A 12268-nucleotide genomic window follows, 5' to 3' on the forward strand; every position below is an offset into this window, starting at 1 on the left:
CTCAACATGATTATCAGCCATAGGTATACATTTAATCCAAACTCCTAGTTTATCCCTCCCCCTTTACCATTTGGTAACCATAAGTTTGCTTTCTATGTCTGTGAGTCTGTTTCTGTTTTGTAAATAAGTTCATTTGTATCATTTTCAAAGATTTCACCTACGTGACTCTGTTTCTTAAAGTCAAACCCCAAATCTGTGTTCACACATAATTTATGAATCTTCAGGAAGGTACAAAGGGAGATCCTTTCAGCATTAAGGAGCAGAAACCATATTCTGCCAGCAGAGAAGAGGGCATGGTCTATCTCAGAGGCTGCTGGGTGCCTAGAGGTGATCTGGTGATGGAGGACTGGTTACTGGATTCAGAAAGACCTGCAGATCTACAGGTCTCCACCAAGATCTGTTTAAGATTCAGTTGTACAAGTAGCTGTTTCTTAGTCTTTAATGTTTCTCAACAACACTATTGAGTAGTCATGCCAAGTCACTTCAGTCCTGTCCGAGTCTTTGTGACCCTATGGACTGTAGCCCGCCAGGCTTCTTTGTCTTTGGGATTCTCCAGCCAAGAATACTGGAGTCGATTGCCATTTCCTACTTGAGGGGATCTTTCCGTCCAGGGATAAAACCCACGTCTCATATTACTACTTATCAACTCCTGTCCTCCGGCATGGTGTAGATCAGGGGTCCAACCTCCCCATAAAGGCAGAGTGGGTCACTTCAGCTTGTGGTCAATGCCTCAACTCTGCCACTGCAGCAGATACACAGAGGAGAGAGCATGGACATGGTCCCATGAAAACAGGCTGCACAGACCATAGTACTGACTCGTGTTTGCAAAAAGCTAAGCAACTTAGATGAAGCGTTTTAATACAAATATAATTTTAACCATGGGGTTAGAGTTACTTCCTCATCACCTCTTCCCAGTCCCAAAATAGAGAACCTCTCTGGATTCAGTTTTGCACAACTTGAAAGTAATTAAGAAGAGTCTAGTAGATAATTCTAAATAAATATTTATTAATAAAAATCAAAATACCATTATTTTATGTGAATTTTTAGGAAGAAAAATTTTATTAATTGAATGTCATAGTTTCAGTTACATAAAAATATAATACAATAACTAGAAAAGAGGGCACTTAAAAAAAGGCCATAAAAATAGATTATATGTTGGAGCTGATGCGGGTCTGGAATTTCTTCCTAAAATCAGTTATTCTGGTACATATTATAATTTTAGTATTGGACAGAGGATTCCGACATAATGTAGTTTATGAAAATTCTTCCATTATGCTTAATCTTCTATTTAAATTGGATTTCAACCCTTGTTCTCAAACCCAATATTTTATCCTCTTCTCTTCAATCTCATTAGAGCAGGACACAACTGACCAGTCAGACTTCCTGGAAATTCTTTTTTCTCCAATATGACACAGTGCTCTAATTTCCAGCCAATGTGCCTAACATTTTTTTTTTAAGTAAAGTAAAAACAGCAACAGGAAACAAATTGTGCTTACTTCAAGATCAGTTAAGTGTTTAGTCTCATTAAATCACATATGTATCAACAAACTAATTAGCGTCCCTCGTCTGTGCAGCTGATGAAATTACACTACGAACAGATGCAGCCAATGCCAATACCTTGGAGACTCGTGTTTGTCAGTCATTTGCCAGGTTGCCAGGAAGACAGACTATGCTCTTCAAGGGAACCAGTGATGATTCTTTTGTAAAACATCAGCAGCAACTTCAGAAATGGTTGGGTCAGTTCCTGAATGCAGTACAGAGCTGGGTGTAGATGTGGTAGTGACATGGGAGGGAAAAAAACAAGTGAATTGAAGTGATAAATTTGGTGACAAGGCCTTGGCAGGCAGTGGGAGAGATATTCTCAGAAATTCAAAGAGGTATTTGCCATCCCCCAGGCTGATGATTAAACAGCCTCCAAATTGACTGAATGCTTTCTCCCTTTACTGGTAAGTTATTAATTCCTCTAGAGTGACAATAAAGACCTATTGACCTCATATCAATAACCAGGATGCAAAAACAGTATATATATATGTATATGTATAACTGTTCACTGGCTGTACACCTGAAACTAACACAGCATTATAAATCAACTATACTCCAATATAATTTTTTTTAAATAACCAGGATGCATTGCTGTGTAGGTAATGAGATACTCCATCATTAACCTCTAAGGAAACAATTAAGCACAAACCCTTGTTTTCCACATGTGAAAAACCCGGGAGGTGGGAAGTGCGGGGGGGAAGCACCTCACACGTACTCTCTCACACAGAAAGCTTGTTTTACAATAGCAGGTCACATGCCAGGCTTAGCACCCAGCCATACCGAAATCTGTGATTCAAGAAATATGTGTTTTAAGATTAAATTCCAAAGTCCAGATATAGAACAGTAGCTGAAAGAGAGACCTTCAAAACAAACCCCCTCGGTAAGGATAAAGTGTGCATGCCCCACCCAAATTGTAACAACCATCTTCATAAACAAATGTCAAGAAGGCAGCTTAACATTCAGAACATCGAACGTTTTCATTCCTCCAAAGCTGAAAAATTGTTCAATAATATTTCAAAAATCAGGCCTTCAAAATGTGTTTCTTTTCACTTGGCAGGAAGCAATATTTACAGAACAGTCCCCTGTGACAGACCAGGGAAGCTGGACAAAGTAGTAGAAAAACTGTGCCTCCCTGACTGGAGGGAAAGGGCAGGGGAGAGCCGGCTTCCTTCATGCCGCCCCTGCTCCCAGCTCCAATGCCAGCTCTGCTGCTTTTTCCAGTCACAGCCCCGTGCAGCACTCAGCCCGTTTACACAAGATTTATTCTTCCACCGATCAGGCTCTGGCTTTGCTTTCACCGTGTCACCCAAACCTCCTTGCTAAATTCAGCCATGAGCTCCTGAAAGTTAAACCTCCAAACACACCTGACCTTCCCCTGGCATTTTGCTTTTCGTAAGCTCCATTCTCACAGATTCTTTGATGCACTGGCTTGCGTCTTGCTTCCCGCTTCATCCCTTCATTTGTTCACGTTCCAGTCTACTCAACAAGCATTTATGAGTGGCCTACTATATGTGGGACATTCTTCCAGGTGCAAGGGCAGAGCCATGGGCAAAAGGCATCATAGTCAGGGGCAGCTTACAATCTAGCAGGAAGACTAGACTATTTTTAATTTTTTACTCCTAATTTATCCCCCTCCCATCCTTTTTCCCCTGTGGCAGCGATAAGTCTGTTCTCTATGTCTGTGAGTCTGTTTCTGCTTTGCAAATAAGTTCATTTGTATCATATTGTAGGTTCCACATATAAGTGATATCATATGGTAGTTGTCTTTCTCTGACTTACTTCACTTAGTATCATCATATCTAGGTCCATCCACGTTGCTGCAAATGAAATTATCTCATTCCTTTTTACGGCCAAGTAATATGCCATTGTATAAAAGCACCATGTTTCCTTTATCCATTCTTTGGTTGATGGACATTTAGGTTGTTTCCATGTCTTGGCTATTGTAAATAGTGCTGCTGTGAACACTGGGATGCATGATCTTTTTGAATTATGGTTTTCCCCAGATATATGCCCAGAAGTGGGGTTGCTAGATCATATGGTACTTCTATTTTTAGTTTTTAAAGGAAGCATCTCTACATTGTTCATAGTGGCTGTCCATGGTGGTGTCCCAGTTGAAATTCCTAGCAACAGTGTAAGAGGACTCCTTTAGGAAAATACTTCTGACACGCAGCTCCAAGTGTGACGTGTGCTATCAAAGGGGGTGCACACCGCACTCCGGGAGTGACACCAGGGATCCCAATCCAGTCCCAGGAGGAAGAGACAACCAAGCTGAATGGTGACTGTGAGCCGAGAGAAGCGAGCCCCAGAGAAAACAGCGAGCATGCTTGGAGGCGAGGACAGACCAGGGCACATCCCAGGAAATGAACGGGCCCAGCCCAGCCGAAGCGTGCGGCCAGGGAGAACCTGGGGAAGGTGATGCAGATGAGCCAGTGGCGGTCAGGACATACAGATGGAGGGGGCGTGTAAACCATGCTACCTAAGCCACCAGTCTGTTCTAAAAGCTAGGTGACTAAGAAGTGAAAATATCATTGTATTTTCAAGAGATTATCTGAAATGCAGGATGAGGGACAGGTCAGAGTTGGACAGGCGGCTGATCTAGGTTGGATCAGAGTGGCCCCAGTGCGGATAAAAAGCAGATCAATCCTGAAGCATCTCCGAGAGAGAACCCACAGGCTTCATCTCCTGGTGGGACGTGGGGCTGAAGGCAAGGGAGCCCATAGGCTCCCAACTCACCTTATCAATAAGCCATAGCCCAGGGGAGACCAGGATCCAGAAAAGCTCCCTTTAAAGTTGTCCACAGCTCACTTCCCAAGACCAGGTTATTCAGTCATAACCAAGCCCAGATGTGGGGTTTGCAATATTACATGACCATTCATGGGGACTGGGCTGCTCCAATTCTCCTCTGAAGCCTTCTTTAGGGAAGCAGCTCCTCCTTATTCCAAAGCCCAGACATGGGCAAGCCAACAGCAGTTCAGATTCCAGGCCGGCTACTGACCTCCACAGTGCAAGGCAGTTCCAGCTCTCTGCACAAGCGGAAGATGCTTAGTTTAAATTTTTGTTACTAAGAGCCCATGCTGGTCACCCCCCGCAGAACAAGGAAGTTACCTCTAAAGGTCATGGCAACGTCAGTCCTGGGGACCCAAAACACAAGAACTCTCCTTTTCCTGAAAATAACTGCTTTGCTAAAGCTATAGCACCGGACACAAATGCTTAGCACACTACATTAATTCTTTCTTAAAAATAAGGTGGGCGTGATCCATACCTTTCTTAGATTCAGCAGTGACAACTTTGAAATAAGAGCAATGTTGATACTCTAGAGCTGGGAGATTTTAACTTTAAGAATTATCACTTTTTGATTCTCAATTTTTATAGCAAACTGTTACAGGATGCTTTATGGCTAATTAAAGAGCAAAACTTTGGGGACTATAAATTCTAAATATCCGCTTTTAAACCTCTCTACCAGGATTATCACTGAAATCTGAGTGCATACAGTTAGTATCTCTTCAAATTAAATATCATACCCTCTTAATGGCAGATCACAAGGAAATCAGATAAATGTTTCAATATTTTGTTCCAGAAATATGTGGAATATTTTCCAGCTCTTCCTAGAATCCACATCATACTTATACTGCTCAAATAGTTCCTTACGATGACTTCATCTTTTTATGAATATATTTATGGAAAATATGGTGATTCTTCTGCAGAGTTACAAGAGATAAGTGATTCCTTTATACCCTATATAAAGCCATTTTGTTTTCATCTACTTGCAGATAAATACTGTGTATTTCTGTGATGTGGTTTGGCTCATATTCACTAATGGGGGATAATGTCAGTGTAAAATAGGGGTCAACTAGACCCCCATTCACACCTGCAAATCCCCGCAGCTCAGCTTGAATATACACCCTGTCTTGATACAGTTTCCTTGTTTAGTTCCCTTTCTCAATAACTCATCAGGCTCTTCACTTTCCTATAATTCCTTCCCATCAAGCTACCTCTTCCCCTTAAACCAGTCCTATAATTACTGTAGTGAGGTATTCATCAGAATTCAGCTTGTCTTTTTAACTAAGCTTGTATGTTTGTTAGGACTGTTATAGCTTTAGCTAGTGCCGTAAGTGTTGATTGGTTTCACTTCAACACATTTTCTTCCCATAAGTCCATTTATTTTTAGTGCATAATTTTGCAGCATACAGAGATTTTTAGGAATACTTGTATCATGTTGTATGAGAAATGCCTGTATTTCAACAGTGTTTGATTGAAATTTACAAGTAAGGTGAAATCCTACTTAATTACTTAGGGAAAAAAACAATAAAGTCACATTCGCTAAGACTATAGATTTCATTACTATTCAGGTAGTAAACACTGATGAAACTTTCAAAACGGACCAGGTGCGTGGACCCACGTCAGATTCCAGGACCAAAGGCTGAGTTAGGTTCTGACACCAAAGGCTGTGTGTTTACTTCTTGACTCTACCCTTTATCAACTCTGATTTTAGTCAAATTCCTAAGCTGCTGCTGCTGCTGCTGAATCTCTTCAGTCATGTCTGACTCTGTGAGGCCCCATAGACGACAGCCCACCAGGATGCTCCGTCTCTGGGATTCTCCAGGCAAGAACACTGGAGTGGGTTGCCATTTCCTTCTCCAATGCATGAAAGTGAAAGTGAAGTTGCTCAGTCATGTCTGACCCTCAGTGACCCCATGGACCGCAGCCTTCCAGGCTCCTCCATCCATGGGATTTTCCAGGCAAGACTACTGGAGTGGGGTGCCATTGCCTTCTCCGAAATTCCTAGGCTAATCCACCCCAACTCTCTCCATATGGAAATAGGTATTCTAATAACTATTTCCTACATGTGCTGTGAAGTCAAGCATCCCAATTACTTCTCAGCAATAGGGTGATACTGAATCATTTTCTTAACTTCACTGAGCTTCTATTACCTTGCCCAAAAAATGATGAGGAAACAGGGGTATATGAATGATTAGGGAAAAGTTATGCAAAAGCATTCCACAGGATAGTCAGGCTCACAGAAGTAACTAAATAAATGATTGACAAATGTATTCTATCTTCTCAGAAAGACAGGTAATATGTTAAACCTATGCCACTTTTAATCATCACTTTTCAAAGCCAAGTAACCTCATTTATAACAGATGCTTGCTGCTGCTGCTGCTGCTGCTGCTAAGTCGCTTCAGTCGTGTCCGACTCTTAGCGACCCCATGGACCGCAGCCTACCAGGCTCCTCCAACCATGGGATTTTCCAGGCAAGAGTAGTGGAGTGGGGTGCCATTGCCTTCTCCATAGCAGGTGCTTAGTGTACCACAAATACAGAAAACATTCTCCACTTGAAGAACATTACAGCATACCAAGAAAGTCGTATCTATGTCAATAGTTAGGGTTCTGTTTATTGAATTACAAAATAATGGAGTATACAGCATAACCCAGAACATTAAGATTCTATTTTGGTTTCATCTTATGTAATTCTATTAACTAATAAGTTGCATGCCAAATTTCTTTAATAAAATATTAGAATAAACATTGAAGAACTATGCTAGATTTTAAATCTCTTTTTCCACTCATTAAACCAAACGTTATATCAGTCAAGCAAATCTTATGTCATTGCAGTGCATACTGCTTTCAATAAATCCAAATTATTTCCAATGTGGAACATTTTAAAATTAAAACCAAGCTAAAACAGGAATCCCATGGTATCTGATTTTCTTTTCCTAGAATGCTAGATTGACAAATGGTTCGTGTTTATTATACAAAGAATCTTATCTCCAGCTTTTGCTTTTATAAGTTACCTGTTCTTCTCAAAATTGATTCAGTGGTAACCCTTTTTTCTATTTACCTCTCAAAGTTGGTTTATTTTGTAGAAAGGTTTAGGTGATGAGGAGGGAGAGGTGAGACACTTAGGCAAATGTTTAAGATACTTGTGAAATCAAGATAAGTCACCCAACATCCGACTAAAATAGGTTTGTGAGAAGAGTAAAGTCAATTCTGGTATTGACTGTCACATCTGTGGAGCATCTGATTTAATATTTTGAATGAGGAGGCATCCAAGTGACTTCTCCTTGATGGGAAAGAAGGGTGACCTCATGAGCATGGACTCACTCTACAGTGGAAGAAAGTCAAATTATCTGAGGTCTAACCTATCAGATTTGGAAGGAAGATTCTGGAAGAAGATACAATAGTGAGTCTTGATTCTTCTAGTCCAGCCCTTGGAACTTTTACCAAGATCCTTGAGAAAAAAGGACCACAAACTAATAGAGTCATAAAAACCTAAGACTTGTAAGCTCTGCTGGAGATGGAACCTTCTTCAGCCTAACCAAGAGCAAATTAATCAAGACATATAGGCCTGGCCACATGGAAACCAGCAAAGAGCAAAACAAGGAGACCAGGAAGAAATGCATCATGACGGAGGCGTGGGTGGTGGAAGAGATGCTGGCCCTGGAATAGTGGGAGGGTCAGAGGAAGGTAAATCAGCCCCGAGGAAGACCCGGAAACTCAGGGGGCTGGCAGACCATGACCTGTGGGTCAAATCCAGCCTGCTGCCTGTTTTTGCCCAGCCCTTGTCCTGAGAATGGTCTTCATATGATAAAGTGAAGGAAAACCAAAAGAAAATTTCATGATAAATGAGCACAACATGAAATTCAAATTTCCATGTCCATAAATACAGTCTCACTGGAACACGGCCATGTTGTGCCATAATAAGAAATATATATCTGGTCTCTGCCCACTCTTGCTCTTTTCAGTTTCCTGGCACGCAGCTCCCGAAACCCTTGGAATCTCCAGAGTGATGGTCTTTTTTTAATGCTAATGAGGTAGCTGGTGGCCAGGGTCTCTGGGTCGCCTAGGACACAGCAAGCAACCTGGGGTTAGAGGGTTATAACTTTGCATCCCACCCAGATCTCTGGTGGGTAGGGGAAGGAGAGGCTGAAGTTTGAGTTAATCACTAATAGCCAATGATTTTTCTTTTTTTGCACTTTTATTTTTTTGATTAATTTTTATTGGGGTGTAGTTGCTTTACAATGTTGTGTTAGTTTCTGCTGTACAGCAAAGTGAATCAGCCATATGTGTACATACATCCCCCCTTTTTGGATTTGCTTCCCATTTAGGTCACCACAGAGCACTGAGTAGAGTTCCCCCGCTATACAGTAGGTTCCCATTTGTTATCTATTCTATACATAGTAGTGTGTATATGTCAATCTCAATCTCCCAATTCATCCCACCCACCCCTACCCCCTTGGTATCCACACGTGTCTCTCTTTCTGCTTTGCAAAAAGGTTCATTTGCACCATTGTTCTAGATGCCATGTGTAAGTGATATTACATCATATTTGTTTTACTCTGACTTATTTCACTCTGTGTGAGTCTCTAAGTCCATCCACATCTCTGCAAATGATGACCAATGATTTAACCATCATGCCTACATAATGAAGCCTCCATAGAAAAACCCAACTGTGGTGGCAAGCTCCTGGGCTGGGGAACATGTGGAGGTGCTAGGAAGGTGGGGCATCCAGAGCCCATGAAGTTCCAGGTCCTTCCCCACACCTTCCCTGTGTGTCTCTTCCATCTGACTATTCTTGAATTGTATTCTTTTATAATAAATGCGTATACAGTAAGCAAGCTATTTTCCTGAATTCTGTAAGCTCATCTGGCTATTATGGAACACAGAGAGGGGAGATGTGCGGACCTTTCATTCACGGTTAGTTGGTCAGAAGCACCAGAGGCATGAATGTGAGATTAGGATCTGAAGCCGGGGCAGTCTTGTGGGACTGTGCCCTCAACCTAAGGGATCCCGACACTAACTCTAGGGATATGGTCTCAGAACTGAATTAAACTGTATGACACCCAGCTGGTGTCGCAATTTCTGGGGAGAGGAAACACACACATTTGGTGTTGGAAGTGAAGGACCGATAATATAGGGAAAACAGGGGTTTTCATGTTTACAAGTTCATTCATTTATACGTGGCCTAAAGCTGCAGCTTTGGAACAGCGGCAGAACCAAGTAATTGCGAGAGACCCCCAAGGCCACCAAAGCCTATACTATTTACTGTCTGATCCTTTATAGAATCAGTTTGCTGATCTTATAAAACATCATATACATTATGTCCTTGAATCATCACTACCAGCCTATGAGGGGTGTGTATTTATATCTTTTACATAAAAAGAATCTAAAACATAGATTATTTGTCCTTGATCATTGCTAGTGAGTGGCAGAAACAGGAAGTGAACCCAGGCCCATCTGATTATAAACCCAACGTGCTAGGGTGCCTTTGATAAATGGGGGACCTTTTCTATATCACAGGGATTATTCCTCAAATTCCTCCACCAGTACATACAGTCTCCACCAGTATATACCTGCCCTTAGGCCTGTGGACTGAAGGAATGAAGCCAGGACATCCCAGAAATGCAGGTGTGAGATGCCCTCTCAGGACCCCGTGAACTCTCATGAGACCCCTCTGTGCAAAATTTTACTTTTATCTCTATGGTTTGGGGAAGCAAGTATGGTCAGAAGACAACTAGAAAGTCTGTGAGTGTCTCTAACACACTCAAGGGGTCTTTATAGTAAAGCAGAGGAATAAATTATGGGAAAGTATATTTTTCTGAGAAATTTTCCTTTAAAATCCCAAGGAAAAGACTAACAAAGGTGAAAAAATAGAGGTGCATTGGAGTAACGCTGACACAGAAGAGAGATTTTGAGTAAGACTCCCTCCCCTCCCCTACCATTCAACCAGGGCTCCGTCCTGGCAACACCGGAGGAGAGTCTCTCTGGTAGGTCCACGGGGCACAGGCCACTGACCGTTTAGAGGCCACTGGGCAGGAAAGGGACTTCTCAAGTGTTCTGTTCAGCTCTTTCTTATTCTTGAGACAGAAAATAGTCTTTTGTCATTGACACTGACACACAATGCTTGAAGCTTATGCTGGAACCAGGTCAGCCAAAGAAATGCAGCAAATTCCAACTGAAATTCAATTCTTTCTGAATTTTTACATTATGATTGAAGGTGTTAGACAGCTCAGCTGTGTCTGACTCTTTGAGACCCCATGGACTATAGTCCACCAGGCTCATCCGTCCATGGGATTCTCCAGGCAAGAATACTGGAGTGGCTTGCCATGCCCTCCTCCAGGAGATCTTCCTGACCCAGGGATCGAACCCGGGTCTCCTGCATTGCAGGCAGATTCTTTACCGTCTCAGCCACATTGGTTCAAAAGAAATCATTACCAGAAATGACACTTGGCTTCTGAGCATGGGTTTGCAGGTATATATCTGGATACCGCAAAGGACATGTTGAGAGAGTGAGTCCTTTCCCATTAAATCTAAAACCACAACAACATTGTTTTAAGGCCTTCTCATCTCTAACTGCCTGGAAACAGGGAAAGTTCCAAGAAACCTTCCTGTTCACAGTGAACCCAAACAATGCTTCTCCTTCATTTCAGTATTGTTTACACAAAGACACAGCATTTACATAACACGAGCTCAGAGCCTGAAGAGACATTAGAGATTATTTACTGCAATCCTTCCCACTCACAGATGGCAGAACAGAAATCCAGATTCTTGTGACTTGGCCCAAATCCAAAGCTGCTGAGGGTCAGAGGTTACTCTGAAAGGGAGGCCATTTGACCTGGAGTCCAGAGTTCACTCCCATGCACTCTGATCGCCTCCTCAACTGAGAGGCTGGGAAGCCCCCACTTTCTGTGGGCCCCCCACCGAAGCTGCAATGGCTTCAAGAACTTCACACTTGGTACTCTGAGCTCAAGTTTCACACCTGAAAGTTACTGTACATGCTACACTTCATCTTCATACCACACCAATATGAACGCACACTATAAAACTGTTTTGGCATCTACAGCTTCTAAAACATTTCCCCAGGCTCTTTTTCATGATTTTCTCATCACCTTTTGCACTTTCTCAAGAAGCTATCTTTAGTCTTTCTTTAATTCTCCAAACATATTTTCTAAATAGCCTGACTTATTCATTACCCTGTCTCTGCCCCTTAATTGAAAATTAAGTATGTTTCCAGCCTTAATCTAACAAGCCAGTGCAGGTCACAATTTATCCAGCTGTAGGCTTCTAGTAAGTTATTTTATGCTGAAATTAAAAGACAAGACTATCAGCTTGGAGTCATCTGGTATAAACACGGAAAGGATATAGAGGTATTAAGTCCTTATTATATGGGTCACTCCATCTTTTCCCTTTATTTTCCCTAGGTCCTTCTGTACATGCAACACAAACACAAATATGTAACAACTAGAGAAGAAATTATTTTGAAAATATTTTTCTATATATTTTCCTGTTCTATTTTATTGTTTTGTATGAGCTGTCCTATTCATTTTTATTATATTTATCAATTATCTTCCTTTTCCATTTTATTATTTAATGTTTACCTTTTGGGGAAGAGAAAAAAATCTCATCGCACATAGAAATGCATGAAGTTCACTAAGGTCATTTGAAAATGACGAGAGATTGGACGTGAAGTCATGAGCAGAAGGGCATGCTGTGAAAGAAGGACAGTGTGGGTGAACGGAGGGGATACAGGAAGTTGTGGGGAGTGCAGGAAAGGATGGTGCCAGAGATAGTCCAAAATTAAAGTTGGCATCAGTGGCAACTGACTAGGTCCGAGGAGCAGGATGACTCAAGTTCTGCCTGGGAGGATGATGTGCCATGAATAGAAACTGGCAGCAGAAGCCAGGTTGAGAGAAGGATGGTCCACTGTGTTTTGTACACATGGATCGTG

The 12268-nt window shown here is 41.8% G+C and overlaps 1 protein-coding gene across 11 annotated transcripts in view; it reads right to left on the minus strand.

Moving 5' to 3' along the window:
* GUCY1A1 (guanylate cyclase 1 soluble subunit alpha 1) overlaps nucleotides 1-12268 on the minus strand; it is a 72099-nt gene that overhangs the window by 43077 nt on the left and 16754 nt on the right. For 6 of the 11 annotated variants that reach the window (XM_019977702.2, XM_070769220.1, XM_019977708.2 and 3 more), the window contains exon 2: nucleotides 1618-1761. The exons of the other annotated variants lie outside the window; for them this stretch is intronic. The gene's annotated coding sequence lies outside the window, so the exon portion shown is untranslated. The remainder of the gene's footprint in view (nucleotides 1-1617; nucleotides 1762-12268) is intronic. 11 annotated transcript variants of the gene reach the window in all.

Source organism: Bos indicus, chromosome 17 (assembly GCF_029378745.1).
Source record: "Bos indicus isolate NIAB-ARS_2022 breed Sahiwal x Tharparkar chromosome 17, NIAB-ARS_B.indTharparkar_mat_pri_1.0, whole genome shotgun sequence".
Taxonomy (NCBI): domain Eukaryota; kingdom Metazoa; phylum Chordata; class Mammalia; order Artiodactyla; family Bovidae; genus Bos; species Bos indicus.